The sequence below is a fragment of the Camelus ferus genome, unplaced genomic scaffold, assembly GCF_009834535.1.
Source record: "Camelus ferus isolate YT-003-E unplaced genomic scaffold, BCGSAC_Cfer_1.0 contig313, whole genome shotgun sequence".
In the NCBI taxonomy this organism is placed as follows: Eukaryota; Metazoa; Chordata; class Mammalia; order Artiodactyla; family Camelidae; genus Camelus; species Camelus ferus.
Window position 1 is genome coordinate 1,045,466 of NW_022588524.1, and position 12,479 is coordinate 1,057,944.

General features: G+C 53.4%; 1 protein-coding gene across 5 annotated transcripts in view; it reads left to right on the forward strand.

The window, feature by feature from the left end:
- Positions 1 to 12,479, forward strand: part of GRB10 (growth factor receptor bound protein 10) — a 112,547-nt gene that overhangs the window by 45,245 nt on the left and 54,823 nt on the right. Inside the window, exons 1-2 of one of the 5 annotated variants that reach the window (XM_032476258.1) lie at positions 7,351 to 7,698; positions 8,079 to 8,316. The exons of the other annotated variants lie outside the window; for them this stretch is intronic. The gene's annotated coding sequence lies outside the window, so the exon portion shown is untranslated. Of the gene's footprint in view, positions 1 to 7,350; positions 7,699 to 8,078; positions 8,317 to 12,479 lie in introns of those variants that run through there. 5 annotated transcript variants of the gene reach the window in all.

A 12,479-nucleotide genomic window follows, 5' to 3' on the forward strand; every position in this document is an offset into this window, starting at 1 on the left:
TGTGTGACAGTGGCTAAAAAATGCCTCCTGCGTTTCTTAGCAGCCCGCTGTGGGAGGGGTGCGTTTTCCTTGGAAAGCGGGCTGTTTTGTAACAGCTGGAATTATGCTTGACGGCATTTAAAAGTATATATTTTTTAATATATACTTTTAAATAGACGTAACGTGAAATTTACTATTCCACCCGGTTTTGAGTGTACGTTTCAGTGGCGTTCAGTGCATCCACCGTGTTGTGCAATTCTCACCACTGTCTATTTAAAAAAAAAAAAAAATTGCATCATCCCGAACAGAAACTCTGCACCTGCTCAGCAATAATTGCCCCCCGGCTCCTGGTAACCTCTCTTCTATTCCGTGTCTCTGGGAGCTTGCCTTTTTGGGGCACCTCAGGCAAGCAGACTCACACAACACTCATCCTTTCGCCTCTGGCTTATTTCACGTAGCATCACGTTTTCAAGGTTAGTCTTCGTCGTGGCGTGTGTCAGAATCTCACTCCTTTCATAGCTGAGTGATGCTCTTTGCTGCAAAGACTACATCTGGGTATCACCCCATCCGTCAGCCCACCCTCGGGTCGCATCCACCGTTTGGCCCTTGGGACTCACGCTGCAGGGGACGAGGGGCCGCAGAGATCTGTGGGAGTCCCCGCTTCTAGTCCCTTTGGGTCGATACTTGGGAGTGGAATTGCTTCACGATGTAAAAATTCTGTATTTGGCTTTTTCTTGACGAGATGTTTCAGATGTGAGCTTTCAGCGAATTGTGGGTTTTGCAAGCCGGGCGTCCTCTCGTTTCAAAGCAGTCGTGTCTGATCGTTTTTTGTGCTCACCACTGAGGCTGGGCTGTCCAGCCCTGTGTCCCCCCAGAGCACCATTGAGCAGAGATGCCCCGGGAGCTGAGAGGCTTAAAACCCAGGCGGGAAAGTCACGGCGCCTGCGTGGGGACCACGGGAGAGGAGGCCTCCTGAGATGCCTTCAAAGTGTTACCGCCCGTGGTCCCTGGAGTTGTGAATCCCGGACACGTGGTCCGTCCACTAGCTCAGGTGCAGATCGTTGAGCCAAGGGGTGTCTTCCAGCCCTGGTCTCCGAGGACCGTCTGTTTGCAAACAAAAGACCGCAAAGTAGAAAAGAATGTCATTTACTAGAGGCCATAAAATCGATCTCAGAAGATAAGCTTGTTCTGGTCCCTCCCCTTCAGGGAGCCCTTCTGAATGCCATCAGGTGTTGGGGCGCCCAGGTTCGGGGCTGTCTGTTGTTTTGCGTCCTGTGCCATCTTGCCCTGTGGGCAAGTCCGTAACCGCTTTGCAGGTTTTAATTGAAGTAGAGTCAGTTACAATGTGTCACTTTTCGGTGCACAGCACAGTGTCCCAGTCATGCATGTACATACAAGTATTTCTTTTCATACTTTTTCGTTATAGGCCACTACGAAATAGTGAATATAGTTCCCTGTGCTGTGCAGAAGGAATCTGGTTTTTTAAAATCTGTTTTATATATAGTAATTAATATTTGCAAATCTGAAGCTCCCAATTTATCTCTTCCCACCCCTTTTCCCCTGGTAGCCGTAGCTGGTTTCCTAGATCTGCTACTCTTTTTCTTTTTCTGTCCCCTTTGCAGTTTGGTTTATTCCTTTCTGGACACTCAGCTCACACAATTATGTGAAAATTAATAGTCGTGATGGTGGTGGTGGTAACTTGGAATCCTGTCCTAAACAGCCTCCCGTATGTCGTGCTTTCATTCATTCAGTCACCAAAGCTGCAGAAAGGCGAACCGAGGCGGGGAGGTTCAGTCCTTGCTCCGGAATCAGAGGGAGGTCACGCAGTGGTGAGATGGGGGTCAGGGGGTCAAAGCCAAGTCTGTCCACCTTCGCATTTTTGGGTAATTTAGGGAAAACGCCTGCACGCACCTACGTGCGTGAGCTGGCTTGTCAGTGTGACTTTGTGTGTTGTGTTTTTCCCCTTTCTCATGAGATTCCTCCCTCCCTCCCTCCCTCCCTCCCTCCCTCCCTTCCTCCCTCTTTCCCTCCCTCCCTTCCTCCCTCTTTCCCTCCCTCCCTCCCTTCCTCCCTCCCTTCCTTCCTTCCCTCCCTCCCTTTTTCTTTCCTTCTTTCTCTTTCTCTCTCTCTTCTTTCTTTCATGGAGGGACTGGGGATTGAACCCAGGACCTCTCATACATGCCAAGCACACACTCTACCACTGAGCTACACCCTCCACCCCCCAAATATGGACTTCTTCACCCCAGAAAGTATAAATCCCTTTTAGAAGCAGCCGGGCACAACTTAGATACGATTCCTTCATTATTAAAATCTGTGATGCATGAACACCTTTCAGCTGCTTTTAGAACAAGACTCTCCTATCTCCTAAAATCTAATATATTTTTTCCATTATATTATACCTAAACTAATTTTTTTTTTAACCACAGTTAACCAGCCATACCGGCTAAATAATTTTCGGAGCGAGTTAGTTTCCTTATATAATTTTAAACTCGATCCCCCGAGGAAGGTCTCGAGCTGGAGATTTTCAGTAAGGAAAAGTCACTCTCTGGTCTTCGGTGAATTAGCCCCACTGCCAAGAAGCTTCCCAAAGACCTCAGCCCCCGGCCTGTGGGCAGACCCTGTCGTCACGTGTCTAGCGCATCCTTCCAGGGACCCTCGGAGGAGCGGGTGTCTCAGTGGAATTAGATACCTGGGTGCCAGCGCGGGAGCCAGGACCTCCCGGGTGGCCCGGAGCGCCCTCCGCTCCTCCCTTAGGAGGCGCCAGGGACTCGTAACCGACACCTACTCGACTCTGGGCTTAATTCTGACCGAGAGAGACTTTAATGACAGTCCTGACCTCCTCCTGGGCGGTCAGGGCGCAGAGGAGATGCTGCAGGATTCAGGGACCCGGGTGGTGACAGCTCCCTCTGCACGCGTCCCCTGGGCACCAGCTGCACAGACTGTTCTTATGGGACCTGCTGTCCAATTCTGTCCTCCCCTACCTCAGTCGGGGGGCAACTGGTAACTCCGATCACCTCCTCTCCAGCTTTACAACCTCCTGCTTCCTTTGGTCCTGACCCGGCCGCCGCGGCCGCCTTCCTGGATCCCCGCCTCTCTGTCTCCCGCCCTTTAAATCAGCTGCTTCCTCGAGGGTCTTCTCCTGTGACTTCTAACGTCTCCCCCAAACTTCCCACACTTTGCCTTGTCTTATAGGATGCCGCATGTGCGCCTGGCTTCCCATTTCATTTCTAGTTTCCTTGAGACCAAGGAATCTTGTTTTGGTTTTTAATCTTTGGGGGAAACTAAAAGGCTGCTGGGTTTTTTAGCCAAGCCAAGGTGAGGATTGAGACCCCACTAATAGCTGTGTGGCGTTGGCTGTGGCTGTTAACCTCTCTGAGCCTTGGCTGCCTAAGCTGGAGGTGAGCCTGGTGGCTCTTGCCTCATGGGTGTGGGATTGAGGAAGATGCCACGTGGGAAAGTTCCAGGGCTGCCCCCCCTCGCCGCCTCCCTTTCTGGATTTCTGTGTTTGACCAGTGCATGGGGCGTTGGGTGTAGCAGTCGGGGGATCCTTGCTGTGGAATCCTGATTAAAGCTTCGCCGAGGGTGACCTTGGAGCCAGGGGCAGTGAATATAGGATGCCCTTCTGCCAAGCTGCACTCTGGAACTTTCTGGGTGCAGCGCCCAGCATCCCACCATCACAGCTCCTCGTGTCCCTGCGCGGTCTCTGCTGGCAGAGCTGGTGATTAAAGGCACTGGTTTGGAGAGAGGTTGACCCCACATGGCGTTAAGCAGCTGTCCCCTAGCAGGACGCAGACGTTTCATTGTGCGGGCGCGGAGCCGGAGGGAAGGAGGAGGCAGCGATGGGTGGGAAGACGGTCCTCTCTCCGGGGCGGTGCGGCCGTGCGGGGACGTGCGTGTGCACCGAGGGAGGGAGGTTTCCCATCAGGGCGCGTGCTCTTGGCTCCGCGTCCTGAAAACGGACAGAATCGGAGCCTTCTGTCACTCCTGCGACCTCGGGGACCGCCAGGTAGACCCGACGGGGCAGGCAGGCTCCCGTGGGCGCAGGTCCCGCCCGCTGGGTGATGCTTCCTGCAAAGAGGTCCCCGGGCCTCGTCCCCCAGCCCCCCACCCCTGCCCGGCAGTTACTCAGCTGGTGGCCTGTGTGTGACCTCCCCGCTGGGCCTTTTCCCCCAGGAGCTAAAGGGCTGGGGACTCAGCAGAGTTTGGGAACCCTGCCTGGCAGTCTGACCTTCTGGAAAATTCTACGGCTTGATTGATGGAGGCTGGTGAGTCCATTTCCCACGCATTCTGCGCTCATTTCCCGACACCGGCTGCGGGCCAGGTGGGGAATCAGGTAGGGACGCAAGGGCCAAAGACGACACAGTCCATCCAGCCTGGAGAAACTCAAGGTTAGTGATGGAGAACTAAAGAATTAAACTAAAACTCGAAGTTTAGCAAGGAAAAAAAGGAAGAAAATTAAAATGACAACGTACCAGGGAAGCAGTGTGTTCACCTGGGAGCTGTATTTGACGCTCTGTCATGGTCTTGGCGGCTGAGTGACCCCACGCCTCCCTGTCTTTATCTGAAATCTTAAAGATGCCTCCTTGGCTGCTTTGGTTGGAAGATGCGCCCGGCATAAAAGCTGGCACTTTGTAGGAGCTCAGAAAACTGGTGGTGTTTATCATCATCATTAGATACATGCAATCTTTTTTATTTATTAGTTTATTTAATGGAGTGACTGGGGATGGAACCCAGGACCTCGTGCATGCTAAGCACACACTCTACCACTGAGCTACACCCTCCCCCTAATGCGTGCAATCTTATATGCGTGGAGAGATAATAAAAAATCAAAATGTGCATCCTCCCCTCTCCCGTGGGTCCAGTATGTGCAGCCTCTCCCTCGGTGCTGGCTCCACCAGAATTCCTGGCCATCAGTGACAGCCCGAGTTCCCAGACGGACCGCCTTGAGTTCTCCTCCTCCTGGGCCATTGCTCAGAGGGTGCCCCTTGTATGTGAGCTGTTATTTCTCTTGGCGACAAATTATCTTGAGTAAAAACCCCTGATTCGGATGCAGAATGAATCCAGGTGCGTCCCGGGAACCTGTGTGCACACACAGAAGCTCTCCAGGTGGTCTGGCTCATCAGACAGATTCCAGAGACCCAAACATAGACCATCCGGGCCCCACCAGCCCTGTCCCGAACGTCCCAGCTTTCCAGTTAAACCCTGTTTCCACCCACATCCCAGAAAGACGGCTCCTCTCTCCCGGGCATCGCGTTCTGGGAGACGTGCCATTTCTTGGAATCGCCTGGTTCGTCCTCGTGGAAGATCTTTCCCCATCCTGATGCCTGAGAAACCGGGCTCTTCCTAGAGCTCAGTGCCCTCTACTTGACTGTCCTCTAATGCCTTATGTAAACAGATTTGATGTTAAAACTCTCCCCTCCTGCCAAGCAGTGGGGCGCGGCCGTCCCGGGGGAGTTCCTGGCCTCTGGGATACTTCCCTGGTTTCGAGCACTTTGTTAACTTTTACCGAGGCTGTTCTGGTCTGAGGACACAGACTGCCCTCTTTTCTGCCACCTGCAGGTCCCCGGCCTCTCTTGCACGATGCTCACTTGGGGTTCCCCCCGTGGGCTTGAGGTGGCCCCTTTCCACGGGGCCCCTGCCGTCTTCAGGGTGTCTGCTAAGCGGAGCACGTTTCTGCTTCTTTACAGAGAGAATTATGTTTTTCAGAGGCAGTAAAAAAGTTTCACCTCCTTCCTGACTATATTTCGCACCTTTTCCAGAGCTTGTCGGTTAGGACTTCGCTACATTCAGGCGGCGGGGTTCTCCTCTGTTTTCTTAACGTCTGTATTTCCAGTCCCTGCAGTGATGTCAGGGGTGGAGCTGGTGCTCGGTAAATATTTGACGAATGAAGAAAAAATGGGAGTTAACAGGGATGAATTTTCCACTGATGGAGGTAGAGTCACAGAATCAGAGAGTTTTCATGTTAATGGAGTAACAGAGACGTCCCCGCGTCTTAATTTATTTACCTTTAAAAAAAAATTGCCTTTTTGAGAGTGTGGGGCGGGCGAGTGACAAGACTCTGGGACGCTGCCCTGGGTTTTCCCTGTGCGAGTCCAGTGTTCTCGGATTAATATTTTTAGGATTCGTAGAAAGTTGAGAACCTTCCAGGATGACAAGTCATCTGCAGTTTCTTGCACCCAGGCTCCTGCCTGATGCATGATGTCATCGAAGAGTTAGGAAGCAAAATTCGAAGGTTGAGAAGAAACAGATTAAATCATTAAGGAACATGCGACAAAGATGCCAGTAATCTCCGACCCTTTTGAGTGATATTTTGTGAGCATGTTTCTGTCCCCCCGCCCCCCACTGTCCTTTAATGGTACAAGTAGGGATCTTAATGTCACAAGCGAATCCGTACTTTTTTCTGCAATTTGTAGCCCTGGTCCTGGGTCCTTGCTTGGCAGGTCGTGGAAAATTCCTTTCCTGTGTTGCCATGTGCTTCATGGTACAGATCAGTCTTCAAAGACCTGAAAGAAACTCAGGTCCTTCCTTGCGATGATGAGACAGGAGAAAATCCAAAAAAGAGGGAAAATGTCCACTCTTTTCTCGGCCATGTTCACTGACCATCAGGTTCCGGCTTTTGGATTTCAGTGAATGGAACGAATCATTGTATGGAATAAGGTAGCTTGCTGGCCTGCCTTTGTTTCTTCCTTTCTTTTTTTCTTCCTTTCTTCCTTTCTTTTTCCTTCCTTCTTCCTTCCTTTCTTTTTCTTTTTCTTTTTCTTTTTCTTTTTCCTTTTCTTTTTCTTTTTCTTTTTCCTTCCCTCTCCTTCCCTTCCCTTCCTTTCTTTCCTTTTCTTTTTCTTCTTTTCTTTTCTTTCTTTTTCGGATAGGATAATTCCACAATGCTCTAAAGCTTCGATTAAAAACGTCAGTGACCCTGGGATCAGAGTCCAGAGTGGTTAATCATTAAGTTCCTTTTTTCCCGTCGGGCTGCCACCATATGGACATGTGATTCTGAGATCTTCCCGGGCGTTGTGACACGTCCTCCCCTCCGTTCACGGCAGCCTCCCGGGCTGTCACAGACCTGGCACTGAGAAGGAGGGGTTTGTCAGGATGGGGGGACGTAACCCAGCCCCCCACCTTGAGAGTAGCTGCAGCCAGCATCCCGGGCCCCTTCTGGCCAGCTCGGCGAGACGGGGAAGAGCCGAGGGCACAGCTGTGTGCACGAGGATGCAGACTGCATCTCTCCAGGCTCTGCTCTCGCAGCCTCCGTCTGGCGGGGCTTTGCAGGAGCCATGGAGACATGAACACCTTATGAACACAGGTAGGTTCGAATACCCACCTGTCGCGGTCCACAGAATCACTGTTGGGTGGGAAAAGGAATTCGTGTTTGGCGTCACTGAGGAAGCAAGCACCTTGGTCCTGGGGCTCCACGAGCCAGCGTGCCCCAGGTTACCTGGCGGGTCACCCGAGAAGCCAGCCCCAGGGGTCCACCCACCGCCTCAGCCTCCCGGACCTGGGCGCTGCCCGCATCTTGTTCGACCTCCTGGCCGGGCCTCTGAGACGCAGTGGTTCTCTTCTGGGAGGGGCCCTGGACTCTTCATCACTAAACCATTGTCCCCATCGGTCACCCTGGGCCACCTGCGCTGGCCCCCAGGAGCCCAGCCCTGTGATGGCCATCGGGAGCGACATCGCACCGTGTCCTCGGTTCTGGTGGGGGAGGAAGCCGCCTGTGAGCAGGTGCGCTGGGCCCAGGGGACGAGGCGAGCAGGCGGGGTGGCCTCGCGCGGGGCAGGAGGGAGGACAAGTGCGCGGAGTCGGGGAGGGCGAGTCTGTCCCCCCCCGAGGGGCGGGGCTTGCGGCAGGTGCACTAGCGGTGGGCGGGGTCTCCGGGGGGCGGGGCTGCCCAGGACCCCGTGCCCCTGAAGCCCCAGCCAGTGGCATTGGGTTTAGGCCCAAGGGCTTCTTAAAGGTGCCCGAGTAGATTAGCCAGAAAACGGCTTCAAGTGTCCACATTGGAGGATATTGAACATTCCACCTTTTAAATGCGTTTTACTAACGCATTATTATTTTTAATTGTGGTAAAACACGCCTGCCATAAAATGCACCGTCTTCACCAGTTTTAGGTGGGCCGTTCAGTGGCCTTGCGTGAGTTCACACTGTCCTGCAGCCTGTCACCACCATCCACCCGCCCACAGAGCTGTCGTCATCGGCAAAAGGGAAAGTCTACAGCCGCGAAACCAGCCCGCCGGCTCACCCGCCCCCAGCCGCCGGCACCCACCCTTCGCCTCTCTGCCTCTAGGAGTTTGCTCCAGGGGCCTCGGGTAGATGGCAGCATGCAGTGTTGGTCTATCCCATGTGAGTCCGAATTGCCTCTTCCTTCAGTAACGGGGACTGTTGCCTTGCACGTAGCAAGCACTCTGTTTATCCACACGCCCACTGACGGATTCTAGCGTGCCGTCACCCCCTGGCTGTTGTGACTACTGCTGCTGTGAGCTCGGGCGCGCAAAACGCCTCTTGAGTCCTGGCTTTCAGTTTTTTGCGGACTTTGGGGGGCACGGGGAGAGGTGCAGGTGCAGGGTTTATACACTTGTTCTTTTTAAAAATGTCTCAGAGAAAGAAAAAACAGATCGTCTTAATTCTTCGCTCTGATTATCGGAGATACCTAACAACTGAGTATTAATAAACCCAAAGTTTTCATCGCCGTGGTGTCCGATGAGCACGGGGTGCCACCTGATTGGGGTTCACGCCTTTCTCCTCGGGCTGGAAACTGGGCGATTCGTGGGCTGATGAACAAAAAGCGTTTTCTGTCCTGAAATCCTGCTGCAGTTCCGTGGGCCACCCTGCCTCTCAGATTCAGATCTGTTTTCAAGTGTAAATTCTCCATTTCTGATTTAACGGAATGTTCTGTGCCCTACTGAAAATTTTCAAAGTGTGAACTGAAATGGGGGGAGGAAAACCAGTTATAAAAGGGAACTCTGACCCCCCAAAATGTTTAAAAACCGCCACCCTCAGGACCTCCTGGACAGCGCAGGGAACTATAATCGCTTTCTCTTAATAACAAGTAATAGAGAACAATCTGGAAAGGAAATAGATGTGTATGTAGACGTGTCACAGAATCGCTTTGCTGTGCACCTGACACGTTGCGAATCAGCTACACGTCAATAAAAAATTAGATTAAATTAAAAAACCACTGCCCTGAATGTTGCCACTGAGTGTATTTGATTGTGAGTCCGAAACGGCCAGGCTGGTCGGGTGCTGGGCTGGGGAGCTCCCTGGCTCCCAGCTGGTGGGTCCGGAATGTGTCCGAGCAGCGTCCGGGTCATGTGGCGGGAAGGGGCTCTGCTGTCTTTAGCTGGAGTCACCCCGGCGGCCCTGCCCTGGGCGGCGTCCCCTTCCCGTCCAGGACGGGCCCTCCTGGGGCTGAGGCATCGAGAAGCGATTAAGAGCTGCCATTACACTTTTGATCTGGAGGGGTACACGTATCAGCGATGTCAAACGTAGGGGCCCGTGGCGAGCGCACAGGCAGGGCTGCTCCTGGTGGCTCCCACCTTGCCCTTGGACACACAGCTCAGATGTCAGGCCCTCGGCTCGGCCAGGCCACCAGGTCACTGTGTGGCACGCTGCGTCTCTGCTGCTGTGGACCTCACTTTCCCTAATGGTCAGATGTGGCGTTTGCACCTGCTAATCTGGAAGAGTCCTTTCCGTTATTAAATGTGTGTTGCTTCGTCTGGGGGTTGGGGGCCACCGTGAGAGCTCGCAGACCCTAGGTGCCTTCCTGCCTCACTCGGGACCGCACTGCACTCTCCTGGGTGCGGGGACAGGAGGCCGGTGCGGGATGATTTCCCAGGGTATCACAAACCCTCATCTCTGGCACAGAGGACCCGCACCACGTGTGTCCAGTGTGTGCTGTCAGGGGTCGAGAGAGCCCCGTGGACCTGGCTCCGCTCCACTGCGCAGACAGGCGCTGTACTGCTGTGTGGCGGGCCGCGTGCAGGCGGAGGATGGGGACCATAAACCTGGGGTTCAGTCAGTAACTCCGGGGTTTCCGGTTTCAGGTTCTCCTGGATGAGATGGGATTTTAGCCATGCGTTCCTGGGATAGTTGATTCGTCTCTACCCACTCGTGCATTCAGGGAATCAAAGCTGAAGGGGTCTGGGCATCACCCCTCAGAAGTCAGGAGCAAAAGGAGGTCTGAATCCGTAGCCCCGGGCAGGGCTGGAGCCCAGGCTCCCTGGCGTAGGGGAGTTAGAGGCTCCTAGGACCGGCCAGTCCTCTCCACCCTTCTGTCCCCTGGCCCCCGGCACAGTCACCAACCGGTGAACAGTCACCTGCGGCCTTTCTCATGGTGGTAGACAAGGGTTTGATTCTAAATCACTTCTCAATTGCTCTAGAAGTCAGAACTCTTTTTTTTTTTCAATTGAAATAGAGTTGGTGTGCAGTATTGTATTCATTCCCCACGTACAGCGAAGTGGTTCTAGAAGCTGTAGACACTTAAGTCACCGTAAGGGGTGGTGCTTAGATCCACAGACCGCGTGGACGTCGACGAGGGTTGAAGGAAAGCAGGTTCCAGACTTCGTGGAAGCAGGGGATCCCGGATCCCAGTGCTTTGGGCCGACAGAGCTGCCTGGCAGGATCCTGGCTCTGCCGCTGACCGTGGGGTGCTCTCGGGTCCGGATGGAGTTCGAAAATAACAGAAGAAAATGCCAGAGCTCCCAAGGAACTGGACACAGGACTGAGGCCGCCGTGCGCAGTCCTGCTTTTGGATTAGCGAAAGGAAAGGCTTTGCAAGAAAAATAATCGGTGATGCAGAGCGAGGAGCCCGTTGTCCTGGCGTCAGCAGAGCCGAGAGGACTGTGTTAACTTGCCCTCCGTCTGGCTGTACTGGTCCCAGGATGCGTGTGGATTTTTGTCCCGTTTCATGTGGCCGGCGGACCCCGACCGTGCGCTGGGTGATGGCCAGTGGGTCCTGGGAGCGGGTGGGGAGGTGAGGGGCCCCACAACTCCCCCCAAAGGGAGGGCAGGGCTTTTTCAAAAGTCTATGGTCTTAGTGGAAAAAAAACCCGCCCACAGATTCTTACAGGTTATTGAATTAATCAGTGTGTTGACAGTGTGTTTCTCAATGAACACACACTGAGTGTGTGGTTACTGTTGTCTGTAGGGTGGAGAGACGAGAGGATGTCGCAAGTTTCTCTTGTAAAAACACAGAAACAACCAGGAGTTGCGAATCGCTCCAATGCCCTGTGTGTATTCCTTGTACCTGGTGGCCAGACTAACTCTAAACGGGGTTTCACTCCTGCCTGCTCGTCCTTACCACTGAAAGGGAGCATTGGTTCCTTTAAAAAAAAAATTTGTTTTTAAGTGACGGAATTTGGGAGCTGCATTCGTGTTTTTATTTGGAGTTGTGGTCAACAGGTCGGCTCTTCTATTTGCTGAGTATCTTTAAATATCATGAGTCAACAGGGCCGAATACTCTCAACGGGGTGACACCTGATGTTCCTAACTCTGCTCGCTTATGTCCCAGCAACGCTACGCAGCAAAAATTAAATTCATGTGAGCTTGTGGGTCACCAAAAATAGCTTGCCCAGGGAACACGGTTTCGGTTTGAAGTGCTTCTGCGGGCTGGACCTGTGACAGTGCTCGGCCAGGTGGAAATGTGTGACAGTTTTGGCCTTTGCACTCCCGCCTGGGAACTTCCAGGTTCGGACGGTGCTGCCAAGAAAAACGACCTTTTTCTTTCCTGCTCTCACCGGGGTGCTTTCCCACCCGAGGACTCCAGGTGGTTCTCCAGATGATTTTTTTAGAGCAACCCGCAGAGCTGATGGTCTGGTAACTCGGTGACGAGTTTGCTACGGAGGGTCCAACCCAGGCAGGGCCCGATGAACAGGGGCAAAGGGCGGTGTGTGTGAAGGTCCCTGCCCCCTGGGGTCACCGCCCTCCCCGCATCTGCCCCTGCTCACCAGCCGGGAAGCTCTCCGGCCACGTCTTTGGGGTTTTTTTGGAGGCTTCATCGCATGCGTAGGTTAAGGAAATCCTTGGCTGTTGGCAATTAAGGCCAGCTCGAGCCCCTCTCCCCTCCCTGCAGGTCGGGGGCAGGGCTGACGGCCCCACCCGTCTAACCACATGCAGCTGGTTTCCCTGGCCACCTGCCCCCATCAGGTGGTTACCTGGGGGCCTCCCAGGGGTCACCTGATTAGCACAGACTCAAAGGATTGAAAAAGGCTTGTTATGAATAACAAAAGACACTTCTTTTCAGCTTTTACCCGAGCTCTGGAGCTTTTTCAAAAACTACCAAAGAAAGAAAGAAAGACAATGTTACAGCAGAGATGCCCTCTGTACTCTTATCATGTAGAAATTACGAGTATTTTAGGCGCTGTGTGCCGGGGACCACGGAGGAAGACGAACACGGATGCGTCTGTTTTTATCCCGGCCTCACAATTTTTTTCTCCTCTTTGGACTTTGCCACCCTCTGGGGTTCTGTCGGGCACAGTAAGCAAGCCGGCCACCCTGCCCGACCTTGT